Source organism: Bidens hawaiensis, unplaced genomic scaffold, assembly GCF_021521415.1.
Source record: "Bidens hawaiensis isolate Kalapana, Puna unplaced genomic scaffold, B.hawaiensis_p1.1 tig00026833_1, whole genome shotgun sequence".
NCBI classification, from domain to species: domain Eukaryota; kingdom Viridiplantae; phylum Streptophyta; class Magnoliopsida; order Asterales; family Asteraceae; genus Bidens; species Bidens hawaiensis.
The window spans coordinates 125,745-138,047 of record NW_027494317.1 but is presented as its reverse complement, the minus strand read 5'-3'; the positions used below and the strand labels follow the sequence as shown (position 1 = coordinate 138,047).

The window sequence follows — 12,303 nt, the reverse complement described above, 5'->3', positions numbered from 1 at the left end:
CTTTGCAATCGTTAAAATCGCGCATAAGGGTTTTTGCTTGTGCGAGGTACAGGGCCATTGTGTCGTTCACGGCCTTGTACGTCCCGTTGATTTGATTGGCTACTAACATGGAATCCACGTGGGCTTCCAAGTGTTTCACTCCCATCTTACGCGCAATTCTCAGCCCGGCCAAGAATGCTTCATACTCGGCTTCGTTATTCGTACTTGGAAAATCCAGTCGAATAGCGTAAGTGTATTCTTGGCCTGCTGGGTTGGTTAGTGTCAGCCCTGCGCCTGAACCCTCGTTACTGGCTGCTCCATCAGTGTAGAGTCGCCAGACATCATTGATGTCCTGTGCTGGAGAGGGTTGAGCCTCTTCCTGGCACTCTTTTTCCCGCGATGCAGGCACTTCCGCAATAAAGTCGGCCAAAACCTGGCCTTTTATGGCTGGTCTTGGCTTATACTTTATCGCGTATTCCCCCAACTTAATTGCCCATTTGGCTAGGCGTCCCGATAACTCAGGTTTGCGTAGAACGTTTGCAAGTTTGAAGTTGGAGAGAATGGTGATTGGGTGACCCTGGAAATATCGTCTTAACCTGCGTGAAGCGTGTATAAGTGCTAAGACTAATTTTTCGAGGGTAGAGTACCGGGTTTCTACGTCTGTTAGGATACGGCTGACATAATAGATTGGCATCTGGATGCTTTTCCGTTCAACTAGCAGGACCGCCCCTGTTGCGGAAAGGTATAGGATTAACTCCTCCCCCGCTTTTGGTGCTGTGAGCGTTGGGAGTTCGATCAAGCGTGACCGAATCTCCTGAAAAGCTGCTTCCGCTTCTGGTGTCCAGCGGAAGTGCGTTTTCTTTAAACAGTTTCTCAACGTTGACACGAAAGGAAACGACTTATCCGCGTGGTTTGCCAAAAAGCGATTAAGTGCGACTAGTCGTCCATTCAGTGTCTGAGCCTGTTTGATGGTAGTAGGTGATTCCATTTTGATAATGGCTTCGACCTTTTCAGGGTTCGCTCTGAAGCCATCTTTAGTGACGATAACCCCCAAGAACTTCCCTTCTTCCATTCCAAAGGCACACTTGTTCGGGTTGAGCTTCATGTTTATCTTCCTGAGCGTGTTGAAAGTTTCTTCGATGTCTTTCAACATCGCTTCTGCGTCAGGGCTTTTGATGACCAAGTCATCCATGTAGACTTCCAAGTTCCTCCCAATTTGGGCATGAAACTGGTTGTCCATCAGGCGTTGGTATGTGGACCCGGCATTCTTAAGTCCAAATGGCATCATTTGGTAACAAAATGTGCCATCGGGCGTCCGAAAAGCGGTTTTGTCCTGATCATCAACGGCCATGTGGATTTGATGGTACCCCTTATACGCATCCAGGAAGCATTTAAGGCGAAACGGTGCTAACGAATCCACCTTAAGATCAATTTCGGGTAACGGATAACAATCTTTGGGGCATGCTTTGTTTAAGTCCTTGAAATCTATGCACATGCGCCATTGTTTGTTATTCTTCGGTACCATAACGGGATTTGCAACCCATGTTTGATATCTGCTAACGCGTACGATGCCTGCGTCAAGGAGTTCCTTGACTTGGGTTCTACACGCGTTAGTTTGTTCTGGCCCCATTACTCTGCGCTTTTGTACGACTGGCGTAACAGCCGGATCGCACTTGAGCTTATGCTCTGCCTTACTTCGGGGTACACCAGTCATGTCAGCTGGTGTCCACGCGAAGATGTCAGCGTTTTTCTGTAGTAAGCGTTTGAGTAAGGTGCGTGTGGGATCAACAACTGTTGGGCCAATGGTAACGGCCTGGTCAGGGTATTTGCCGTTGAAGGCCCATATTTCCGGTTCGGTGATGGTTGGTTTAGCCATCTTTGGTTTGGGTTTAGATGAGACAGATGCGATGCATACCTGGGGAATGCCGGTGATCATCGCTACACCCTCAGCTGTTGGCCATCCCATCATGCCGTGGACTGAAGATACCACGGCGTTGAATCTTGCCATCCCGTCTCTTCCGAAGAGAATGTTGTATGTGTGGTGTGGCTTCCTCATCACGACAAAATCCACGTCTTCTGTGCGTGAGTGATTCCCGTCCGTAAGAGTGACGGGGAAAGATAGGATACCCAGGGGGGTGTTTGTGCTGCCGTCGAACCCTTCCATCGAGGCGTAGATCGTTTCCAGGCGTTCCTTGTCCTCGTCATCTAGCTTGTCGAAGAACTGCCTGTACATCACCGTTGACGAGGCGCCGTTGTCAGCAAGAGTGCGAGAAGTGATGTAGTGCCCCAGCTGGCTTTTGATGACGATAGGGCCTTCTTTGCTGGGTCCTCCTGGCACTCGCGGGAAGCGCACCTCAGCTTCCTTCCACGCGCATGGTTCTGTCGCTCGCCTTTTTCTTCCTCTGATGTTGCCATGAACCATGTTGATGCTGATGTCAACGGGCTTTCGTCCGTTGCCTCTGTACCGGTTATCATTCCTTCCTCCCTTCTTGATTGATGCCACAAGGTGTGCAAGTCTTCCATCCTTGACGAATGTTTCAATAATATCCTTCAAGGATGTACACTCCTCCGTACTATGACCTTTTGTCCCGTGGAAGTCACAGGATTTGCTTTGATCCGCATTAGGTCGTTGCCGGATCATTGGAGCTTTTGGCCATGGTAATTTTTCGGTGGCAAATATCTCCGTGACGCTTTTGGTGAGTGGCGTCCACCGGTGTTTTCGGCTTGAAGGGTGTGTGTTATCTCTTCCGCCAACAAGAGGGTGAGAGCTGGATGAGGTGTCAAAGTTTACCCTTGACTGCCAAATACCTAGCTTCCTCTTTTTGTTCTGCCGGGCGATCCGAACATTGTTTTCTCTAGTCCTTTGCGTGTAGAGGTGTGTACTCTGGGGAAGATCCCTTCCCAGTTGCTTCTCCGTCTCGGCAAAGCGCTTGGCCGCCGTCATGATGGCATCCCATGTGGATGGCATGCCGTCCTTACCCGTCAATGTGCGGATAAGCTCTGGGTATTCGGCGCCCTGGATGAAAGCGGCGCGAACAAGATCTTCACTTATGTTGCCCAGACTCAGCTTTTTGGAGTTGAAGCGAGTGATGAAGTCTAGTAAAGATTCATCCTCCTCTCTAACGCAGTTGAGGATCATCCACTGTTCTTCAGTATATTTGCTCTGTTGGCTGAAGTGTTGGCTGAACTTGTTCTAAAAGTCCGCCCAATCATAGATGTGGTGGACCGGTAAACGATCGAACCATGCCCTGGCCGCTCCAACCAGAGTCATCTGGAACATATAACACCACGTGGGTTCCGTCCAGTTACTGACGGTTGCCCCCGCAATGAATCTGTTCAAGTGGTCGTCTGGGTCGGATAGACCATCATAAGTGCCGATGTTGGACATTTGTTTGGCACTTCTCGGGGCGATTGCTTCCGCAATGTCCCTTGCAAACTTGGACTTTCCTGCATTTGCAGCAGTTGGTCTAAAGGTTTTGGAGAAGTCACGTGGGTTTCTCCCCGCGTTCGTTGGTTTAAAGGTTTCTCCAAAATTCCTTGTCGGTTGGAAGTCCGTTTCCTTACGCTTCCCTTTTGCCTTATGGCGAGGGTTTGCGTCGGTATCGGATTCTTCCCGCTCATCGTCCGAGTACTCGCACTCACTGTTCATGTTGAGATGTTGGCGAGTACTGCCGAATTCGTCAGCCTGTTGAAGTGAACGCAAGCGTTCATCCAACTCAGCTTGGAACTCTTTCTGACGTGCTTCGGCCCACGCCTTAACTTGATCGAGTGTTTGGCGAGGGACCCTCGTCCGTTTCTCCAACTTGGCATCAGTGAACCCCAGTGAAATATTGTTTACTGTACTTGTCCCGGCTTGAGTAACCGGGGTAGTGTTCGTAAAATTTGTATAACCGCCGGTGTTCCCCCCAGTTGCTGGGGTTGTGGTTACCGGGGTTTCTTGGTCACTTACTGGATTTGGGACCGGAGTAACGTTAACCATTTCTTCAGAAATTTTGAAAAAACTAAGAATTAGTTCTAGCTTTTATGCACGGATGGCGCCAATGAAGAAACACTAAGTGACCCCGGGCAGATTACGGATAATCTGGGGGTTATATAGATGTTTCCCACGAGGATGAGGTCCAGCAAAGAAAGTTGTTCTTCAGGTGACCTGCAAAACAGACACCGTAAGCTCGTCACTGAGAATGGGGGGTTCCTCCTTGTGACCACCCTCCATTAAAAGAGTATAAAACTCACACTTTGGTCATGACTTTCATCCATTAAAAGATTATAAAAGCTTGAACTACTACCATGCAAATATGGATACAGGATCATATATATTTATTAATACTTGCATTAAAAACACTTGAGAGCTACATAATTTGGCATTGAACTTACTATGTATGACACAGAGAAAAGCATTTAATATCCAATGTTATTTAGTGGCCATTCATGCCTGACAGGCATTACCTGGTCCTCCTGGTGAATAGTAAATCAACCATTACTCATTTTAACATTATATTGAAGACCCTAGATCATGTAAGAAGACAACACATGTCTCAATTTTCTGCCTCATATTCAATATTTCCAAACAACTCAAACACAAATAACCTGAGAATAGAATGAAATGAAGTTACACAGGTGCTAGCTAAATCAAGAAAACTTATACTGTAATATTCTTGATCCTAACTAGCAAGAGGAAAATCCATCCAACCCATGAATTAATCACTATATATTTCATAGTTTTTTACTTGGAATATGAATTCAAGCCAAAAAAACAGCATGAGTGATTGATCCTGTACACATGCATGGTTTGTTTCAAGAACTTGAGTCCTAGTTTATCTTGCTGTTATAAAGAAAGAGAACCAAATGAAGGTGTATATATTAATTGGATGCATTCGAATCGCTTTGATTCAAAACCTCTGTTGCATTCGCGAGACTTCGCATCACATCGACTTGTACCTTAAGTGAAAGGATGTAGTCTAAAGCTTCTTTGATGAGGGAGACTTCATCCATGGATTCTCCACCAGGAACAAGCCTTTGAAGCACTTGGGTTCTCTTCTTAACCAATTTTTTCGCGATATAAGCGGCTAAATTCGACTTAGGAGGACCCATCTTCTTCATTCTTTGGCTAACACTGCAACTCTTTTTCATGATCTTCTTGCTTCTAACCCTCTTATGACAAGCAATCATTTGATGGATAGTTTTTTGCTGCTTAAACCGTGACTCTGGCCCTAATAAGTTATTGACGAGACCCTCATTTTCGCGGTCCTTTTTCGCTTTGGAAATTAGAGCAATGCCCCATGAAGTTGTAGCATTTTTGGCAGAAGCCAAAGCAATGTCTGCACAAAGCTTTATTTTCTTCTTTCTCTCAGAGACATCCATATTCTTTTTTGATGAACAACATATTTGTAGACCCTTTACCCAATTCTTGGTAAATTCTCTAGTAAGCTTGCTAGAAGTATGCATCTTTTTTCCCTACAAAAATTAACAAAACCTATCATTAATATTCCTTGTTAATTATACTAATGTTCCTGATTCAAAACAATCATAAACCATTTATAAATTCATTATATTCATGTGGAAATAAGTTACCTTTTAGGAGTTTTTGCTTCACATTGCAACAATAAACTCAAAGAATTATACCATCCATAAGTTTTTCAAATCAATATATAGTTTTGACTCAAGCTAAATCATAAGTAAGAACAGATATATTCTCACATGTTCATGCAAATCTCATAGAACATTAAAGGCAACAAAAGCTTTAAAATATATATAATGTAAATGTACCTTCTTTGATAATATCAATCTTGATTTTATAGTTGGAGATTCATGAAACAAAACTTGGTTCTTGCAGATAGAGCATGCACTAGCAGGATTGTAGAATCCAACAAAAATGTAGCAGAAAGTGAAGAAAGAAAGAGATGAAAGAATAGAGGAATGAAATAGAGTTAAAGGCTTTATTTATTTGTTTTTTTCTGAAAAGAGAAGAAGAGGGAAGGTGGTGGGGTTGAGAAGGAAAGACACAGCACATGCAATCACATGGGAGTACATGGCCTACAATCCCAATAAAAACCCTAAGAAGGAATACTCAAAATCTTCTATTATCCCAATTTTTAGGAAAATAAATATACGTTTCCTTAATTTTGCATGTATTAAATAAAATAATTCATGTTTTTGTCATGAACTTTCAAGATTAGTGACACATAAATGGTTAAAACTTTTCATTTTAAATTTCATAAAAGCATATTTCAAACTTTCTAATAACTCCATTAATTAATCCCTTTTTTAAATTTCAACTAGCTGCTTTAAATCGTGTGTTGTTACGAGAACGCAATATCAATCTAGTCGGATTAGTACGTTAGGACATCGGTTTGTTAGCCCATCCAGAATTTGTTTAAAACAAAATGTAAACAAGATTCGTGTCACCTAGATTATGAACACAATGTCCAACCAACTGAGCTAGACTACTACTTGATTTTAACAAACAAATTTAATTTATATTAAAGCAAACTTAGGAAAGTAAGTTGGCATGGAATTAAAATTTTGATTTTAATATATATTATAATTTACGTATATTGAATATATATATATGTGTGTGTGTGCGCGCGCACATTTTCAAGTGAGTTTGTGCATTGTGGTGTTGTAACTAATGCTTAAGAGGTGTTTCTTATGAAAAGTTTTGAATCCAGTATTTCTGACTTTCACCGTCATTTATTCTCTTTATTTCTCTCTCTAACGATTGATTTTGTCACTCTAGCGACTGTAGTCGCCATTGAAGCGACGTCTGATATTTTTGGCTCACTCATTCCGGCTTCACTTAAGGTAACCCATGCATTGTTGTTTGTGTAGTGTTTGATTTCATTGGAGCTTCAACGGGGTTGTCGTTGTGATGAGGCTTTGTTGAGCTTCAAACGACCTCCGTTATCAATGGTTTGTACGCTTGATGGTTTGCTATTTGTGTATTCTTTGACGTCGTTGAATCGATGACGCTTTTTGGAGCTTCAAACGACATGTATTGTCAATGGCATTGTCACTGAGTGCTTTGTTCAGGGACCGATTTTTCGTTGTTGAGATGATGCTTTGTCGAGCTTCTAACAATGTCTATCATTGTCACCATTGTTGGAGACTGATATATTCTAGGTCGGTGAACTTTGTTGTGCATTTAGGGTTGTATATTATGAAAATTTGTTTGTTCTCTTTTTTTTCATTAGACCTTTAGGACATCGTTGTTGAATAGTTTGTGTAAGGCCTCGGTCCTGGTGCCCTACGTTGGTGTTGGATTTACACATAAACACAGTTCTAAATATTAGTGTAAATTAAAACTTTCGCGAAAATAATATAAAAGCCAACCAATCATTACAAACATCCATAACTTGTCTTTTAAAAACATAACATAAAACATAGTATCAAAAAATCATGACAAATCTTCAGATGCCAGCCTCTTCAATCCTGTCATGTGTTCCCCCTCAAGCCAGATGGCTCAGTCTATTTATCTGCGTGCATACTAAAAGTCAACTACGCTGAGTAAGTTCTAGTTAGTCAGGTAACATACAATACATTCACATACTTACATATATACGTATCCAAAAACACATATCACCACATATCCAGTTACCTTTCTTTCTTTCATACATACATACTTTCTTTCTTTCATCCTTACATTCTTTTAGTCTATGCATTTCATACATAACTAACTATTCGTTTTAAAGAGCATTTCGCCCTATAACCTTCGCAGAGATTATTAGGGTCTGCAGCCCTTTAACCTTCGAAGAGTTTGAAGAGTTTGCAACCCTTTAACCTTCGCAGATATTATTAGGGTCTGCAACCCTTTAATCATGCATTCAATCCATCATTTCGTTAACTGCCTTAACACAAATTTCATTAGATATCTTAAATTATTATTTTATTGTTAACGTATTCGTTATAAAGAATGGCCTTTGATTGAACATGATTCGTTACCTTGATTCGTTATCTTACATGATCTGATTCGTTAGCTGATTCGTTATCTTAACATGGCCTGGTTCTTCATCCTGATTCGTTATCTTAACATGACTTGATTCGTTATCATATCTTAACGAATGAGAATATAACGAATGACCCGATTCGTTATCTTAATCTAACGAATGGATAGATAACGAACTAAGGGTTCATTCATTATCAAGTCACACCAATGAGTCCCATTCGTTATAACCGCGTAACGAATGATCAATCATAACGAATGATCAACAGTGCTTATCCAGACTTTGACTAACGGGTTAAAGTCAAAATCGTCAAGAACACCAAAACAGTCAACAGATATCAAAATCGTCAAGAACACCAAAACAGTCAACAAATATTGGATTTGCAATTAACACTCAAATGGCGATGAAACAACACGAGCTTGGTACCAATGGACTCGCAATCTCAGCGCTAACAAACCCTAATCACCCAAACATTCATACATCACGTTTACACAGTGCGTTTGATCAATATCTAGACCCGGTTTATTAACCAATCGATTAACCCATGTTAACGAATTTATGTGAGATTTGTTGCATTGGATTCATTTTTACCATACTTCAACAGATCTATGATTTCTAAACGAATCCGAACCTAAACGAACAAGTTCTCGCTATAAACGTACCTTAAACGATTCAATTTATGAACACGGTCTAGCCTTGATGTTGTTTTGGTTCGTCACAACGTTCTAGCACCAACGGGTTCGGGTTTCCACCTTCGGATCTTGGCTCGGGATATAGGATGGTGTTTGTGTATGTTTTTCAAGGTGTAGGCTATGGTGTAGAGATGGATAAAAATGGAAAGGTTTAGGGTTTAAGGGGTATTTATACTCCCTTAAGCCCATGGACCTAAGGCCCATTCCATCCTTTATTCTATCTTCTGGAGTCCAAGCCCACCCTCTTATAGTTTATTATCTAAACCGATTCACGACACATTTTTACATAAACGAAATTCTCTTTTATTATTATCATCGAAAGTAGGATGTTACAGTTTGTTTGGGTATCCTTTTGTGTAGATGCGGTTATGTGTTAGCTTGTTGTTTCTGTGGTCGCTGATTTTGTTTCTTTGACTTTATGTGGTTTTTGGCATATGGGGCTATGTTGATGACAATGTTTGAGATGGATTTGTGATAGCTATAAATAAGAACGTGATCGTTTCGTTTACTTTGAGCTCGAAATGATGTCGTTCTTTATTACAATAACTTGTGGTGTTTTACATCACTTAAGAAGTTTTGTTGGCGTACTCATTTAATGACATCCTTTGTTTGGTGGCGAAGGGGTACCTAAAAACATGACACACAAGTTATCATATATTTTGATTGTTACTCATATTTTCATGCATCTCCTAAGTTTCAAATATCAGTTGCTACGTGATAGTCGACATGTAGTGGTCATGAGCGTACATACTTTTCGCTTTTTTTGGAGACTGTGATGATAAGTTTTTACTATCTTTGAAAGGATTCTTAGATAATCATGTGATTTGACGAGAATGAACATATGATTATAGGATTGGACATTTAGGCTTTAAAAAGGATGAACTGGGATTGGGTTTTGTTGACATCTAATAATCTTTTTGAATATATTATTTTACGCTAAAGCAAGTTTCTTTGTATTTTCATCTTTGTTGTATATTTTTATATGTTAGCAAAAGAAAGAACAGACATAGAAGAGGAATTGATCTCAACATCTATCAAATAACATTGCTTATGCAAAGTACGGAACAAGTGATTTAATATAAATGTTATTGTGGTTTTATAAATATAATTTCAGTGTTATACTGTTATTTGACTATTATTTAAATTTCGAAGTTGAAGGACTTTTTTTATTTAAATTTCAGCTTATTTAAAAATTTATGTTTGATTTTAGCAGTCTGTAGACGTTAAAAAACAAACAATATTCTGTTTGCATATTGCAGATGTTTGGTCCACTTCTTCTACTACAGATGCTTGCAGATGTGGTCCGCAGACTGCAGATATTGTACTTCTGAAAAACAAACAGCACCTTAGATTCTCATTTACTTGTCTATGTAAAGACGATGAGCTTTAGCTCAACCGGTATTGTAAGAGAAGTAAAGATTTGGAAAACCTAATGTCTCAAGTTTGAATTCAATCCCAACTGGTATTATCATAGTGGTCTTCAGACAATGAGTTTTTATACGAATGGAATATGGTGGGGTTGGGTTAAAAAAAATTTCCTGTGTAAAAGGAAATTTAATTGGTGCTTCATACAGTTGTAGGTATAACCCTATAATGGTGCATCAATAATTGATTAGACGAGTGCACGCGCAATGCGACAGGTGTTTGAATGCAGGCCCTATAAATCACGTAACAGTTATTAGTATCTATTGTTCGGTTTAAAACCTTGAAATCGTTTAAACCCATCATCGTTTGGTTTCACTTTTTCTTTCGTTCGGTTCAAAATTTTCAAACCGTAGCGAACAATTTGGTTCGAGGTTTATACCAGAAACCGGCCATATGAAATCAGACCAGACTATAAATGTTGAATGCATTTGAATATTTTTTATTGTTTGGCATTAGATTTGTTTTGTATATATATTAAATATAGTTAAAATATAATTGAACAAAGTCTTTTAATACAAGTTAACTTGGTTATTACAACTTTAAATTAACCTAATTTTAGTCTGATTTTTTGTAATCTTTGTTCTTGTTATTATTTCGCATCCTAGGTCTTTAATTTATGTTTAACATTTATGTGGCTATAGTTATCATTCTTCCTGTCATTATCCTTTAAAGTATCAGATTTTGTTGATGTTTAGTTAGAATTGACGGTATAGTAAAATTAATATAATCATTTTTAAACAAGATTCATTATCAAAGGTTAAACTGTGAAACCATCTCGGAACCATACCGTTAGTAACGGTTCGGTGTTTAATTTTTAATGGTTCAGTTTTGGTTTTGAACGACAAAAAATCGGCACTAACAGCTGGGCTCACAAGTTTAACTTAAAAACTATCAAAACCGGCAATAAACACCCCTACGTTACATATTAATTTTTTAACATCAAAAAAATTATTACAATTTCATTCTCAAATTAAATAGAACAAAATGCTCGTTTTTATGGTGTAATTATTTTACAAAAATATTAACGTATGAAAAAGTTATAAGCGTTTGAAAAACATGGACGGGAGGTTGGTTTAAAATTAAAAACATAATATGATTAGATGAGGTGACAAAATTGTAAGTTGAGTGAATTGTGTTTAAAAGATAAGTTACATCATTTTACACAGTAACATATGTATTTTATGCATTAACATTTATAAAACTATTAAAATTAAATATCTTAATTTACCATTGTCTTAAATATATATAATATAGTTAAGATACCGTGAACATATGTAAGTTTGCTTGTGACTTCCATCCGTTAAAAGTATTACTATGATTATTGTTTTTGCCTTGACTTCCCATTTGCACTTTTTTCAAGCGTCTAAACCAATTTCTAAAATACACAAAGAACTTTGTACTCGTTGAGATATGATAAATTACTTGAGCATTTATTCGGATGCAGAACTACAACTATGAGCAATTCATATTTCATTAGTTTTCTATAAGAATATATATATATATATATATATATTTTTATGTATGACCCTCATAATCATTTATATTATAATAGATCAAATTTAATTAATTATACCTTATTATTATTAGTTAGGTAATTGTTGATGGACCGAATTAACCTTTCTTGCTAATCAAGGGTTTCCCGTTGGGTGTATATAAATATATGGAGAGGCTAATTAACATCATAGAACATAAGTCTAATCCTCATGTAATAATTTCGTGACTCTCTCTCTCTCTCTCTCTCTCTATATATATATATATATATATATATATATATATTATTCGGTTTCTCAAGAACCATAATCCCCATCACTAATATACATTCTAAAAGGAAACTCGACCAAGCTAACTATCATGTCGTCTGGATCTTTTTCATTAGTCGTGACTTCTCTCTCTGCTGTGACAGGTATGTTTTAGTTGTAAATTTATCATAATATTCATGTTTTCTATTACATACATGAAGAACTGATCAACATTATCTACCCTATACTTATTTAACTAAAAATCACATTCTTTTAAATTTATCTTTCATTTTATAACCTCCACATCTCATTCCCTGTTTTTTTATATTTATCTTATTAACAAAAACTTATTTTATTATTTTACTTATTTTTATACACTAACACTAATTTGATAGATGACAAATGATAGCTTATATATATATATATATATATATATATATATATATATATATATATATATATATATATATATATATATTTATATATGATCAGAATCATGTGAGAACTATTTTGAAATTGTGAAGTTCA

The 12,303-nt window shown here is 38.2% G+C and overlaps 1 pseudogene; it reads right to left on the bottom strand.

The window, feature by feature from the left end:
• Window positions 1–4,302: 4,302 nt before the first annotated feature.
• On the bottom strand, window positions 4,303–6,045 carry LOC143574071 (transcription factor IBH1-like 1 pseudogene; annotated as a pseudogene).
• Window positions 6,046–12,303: the final 6,258 nt, after the last annotated feature.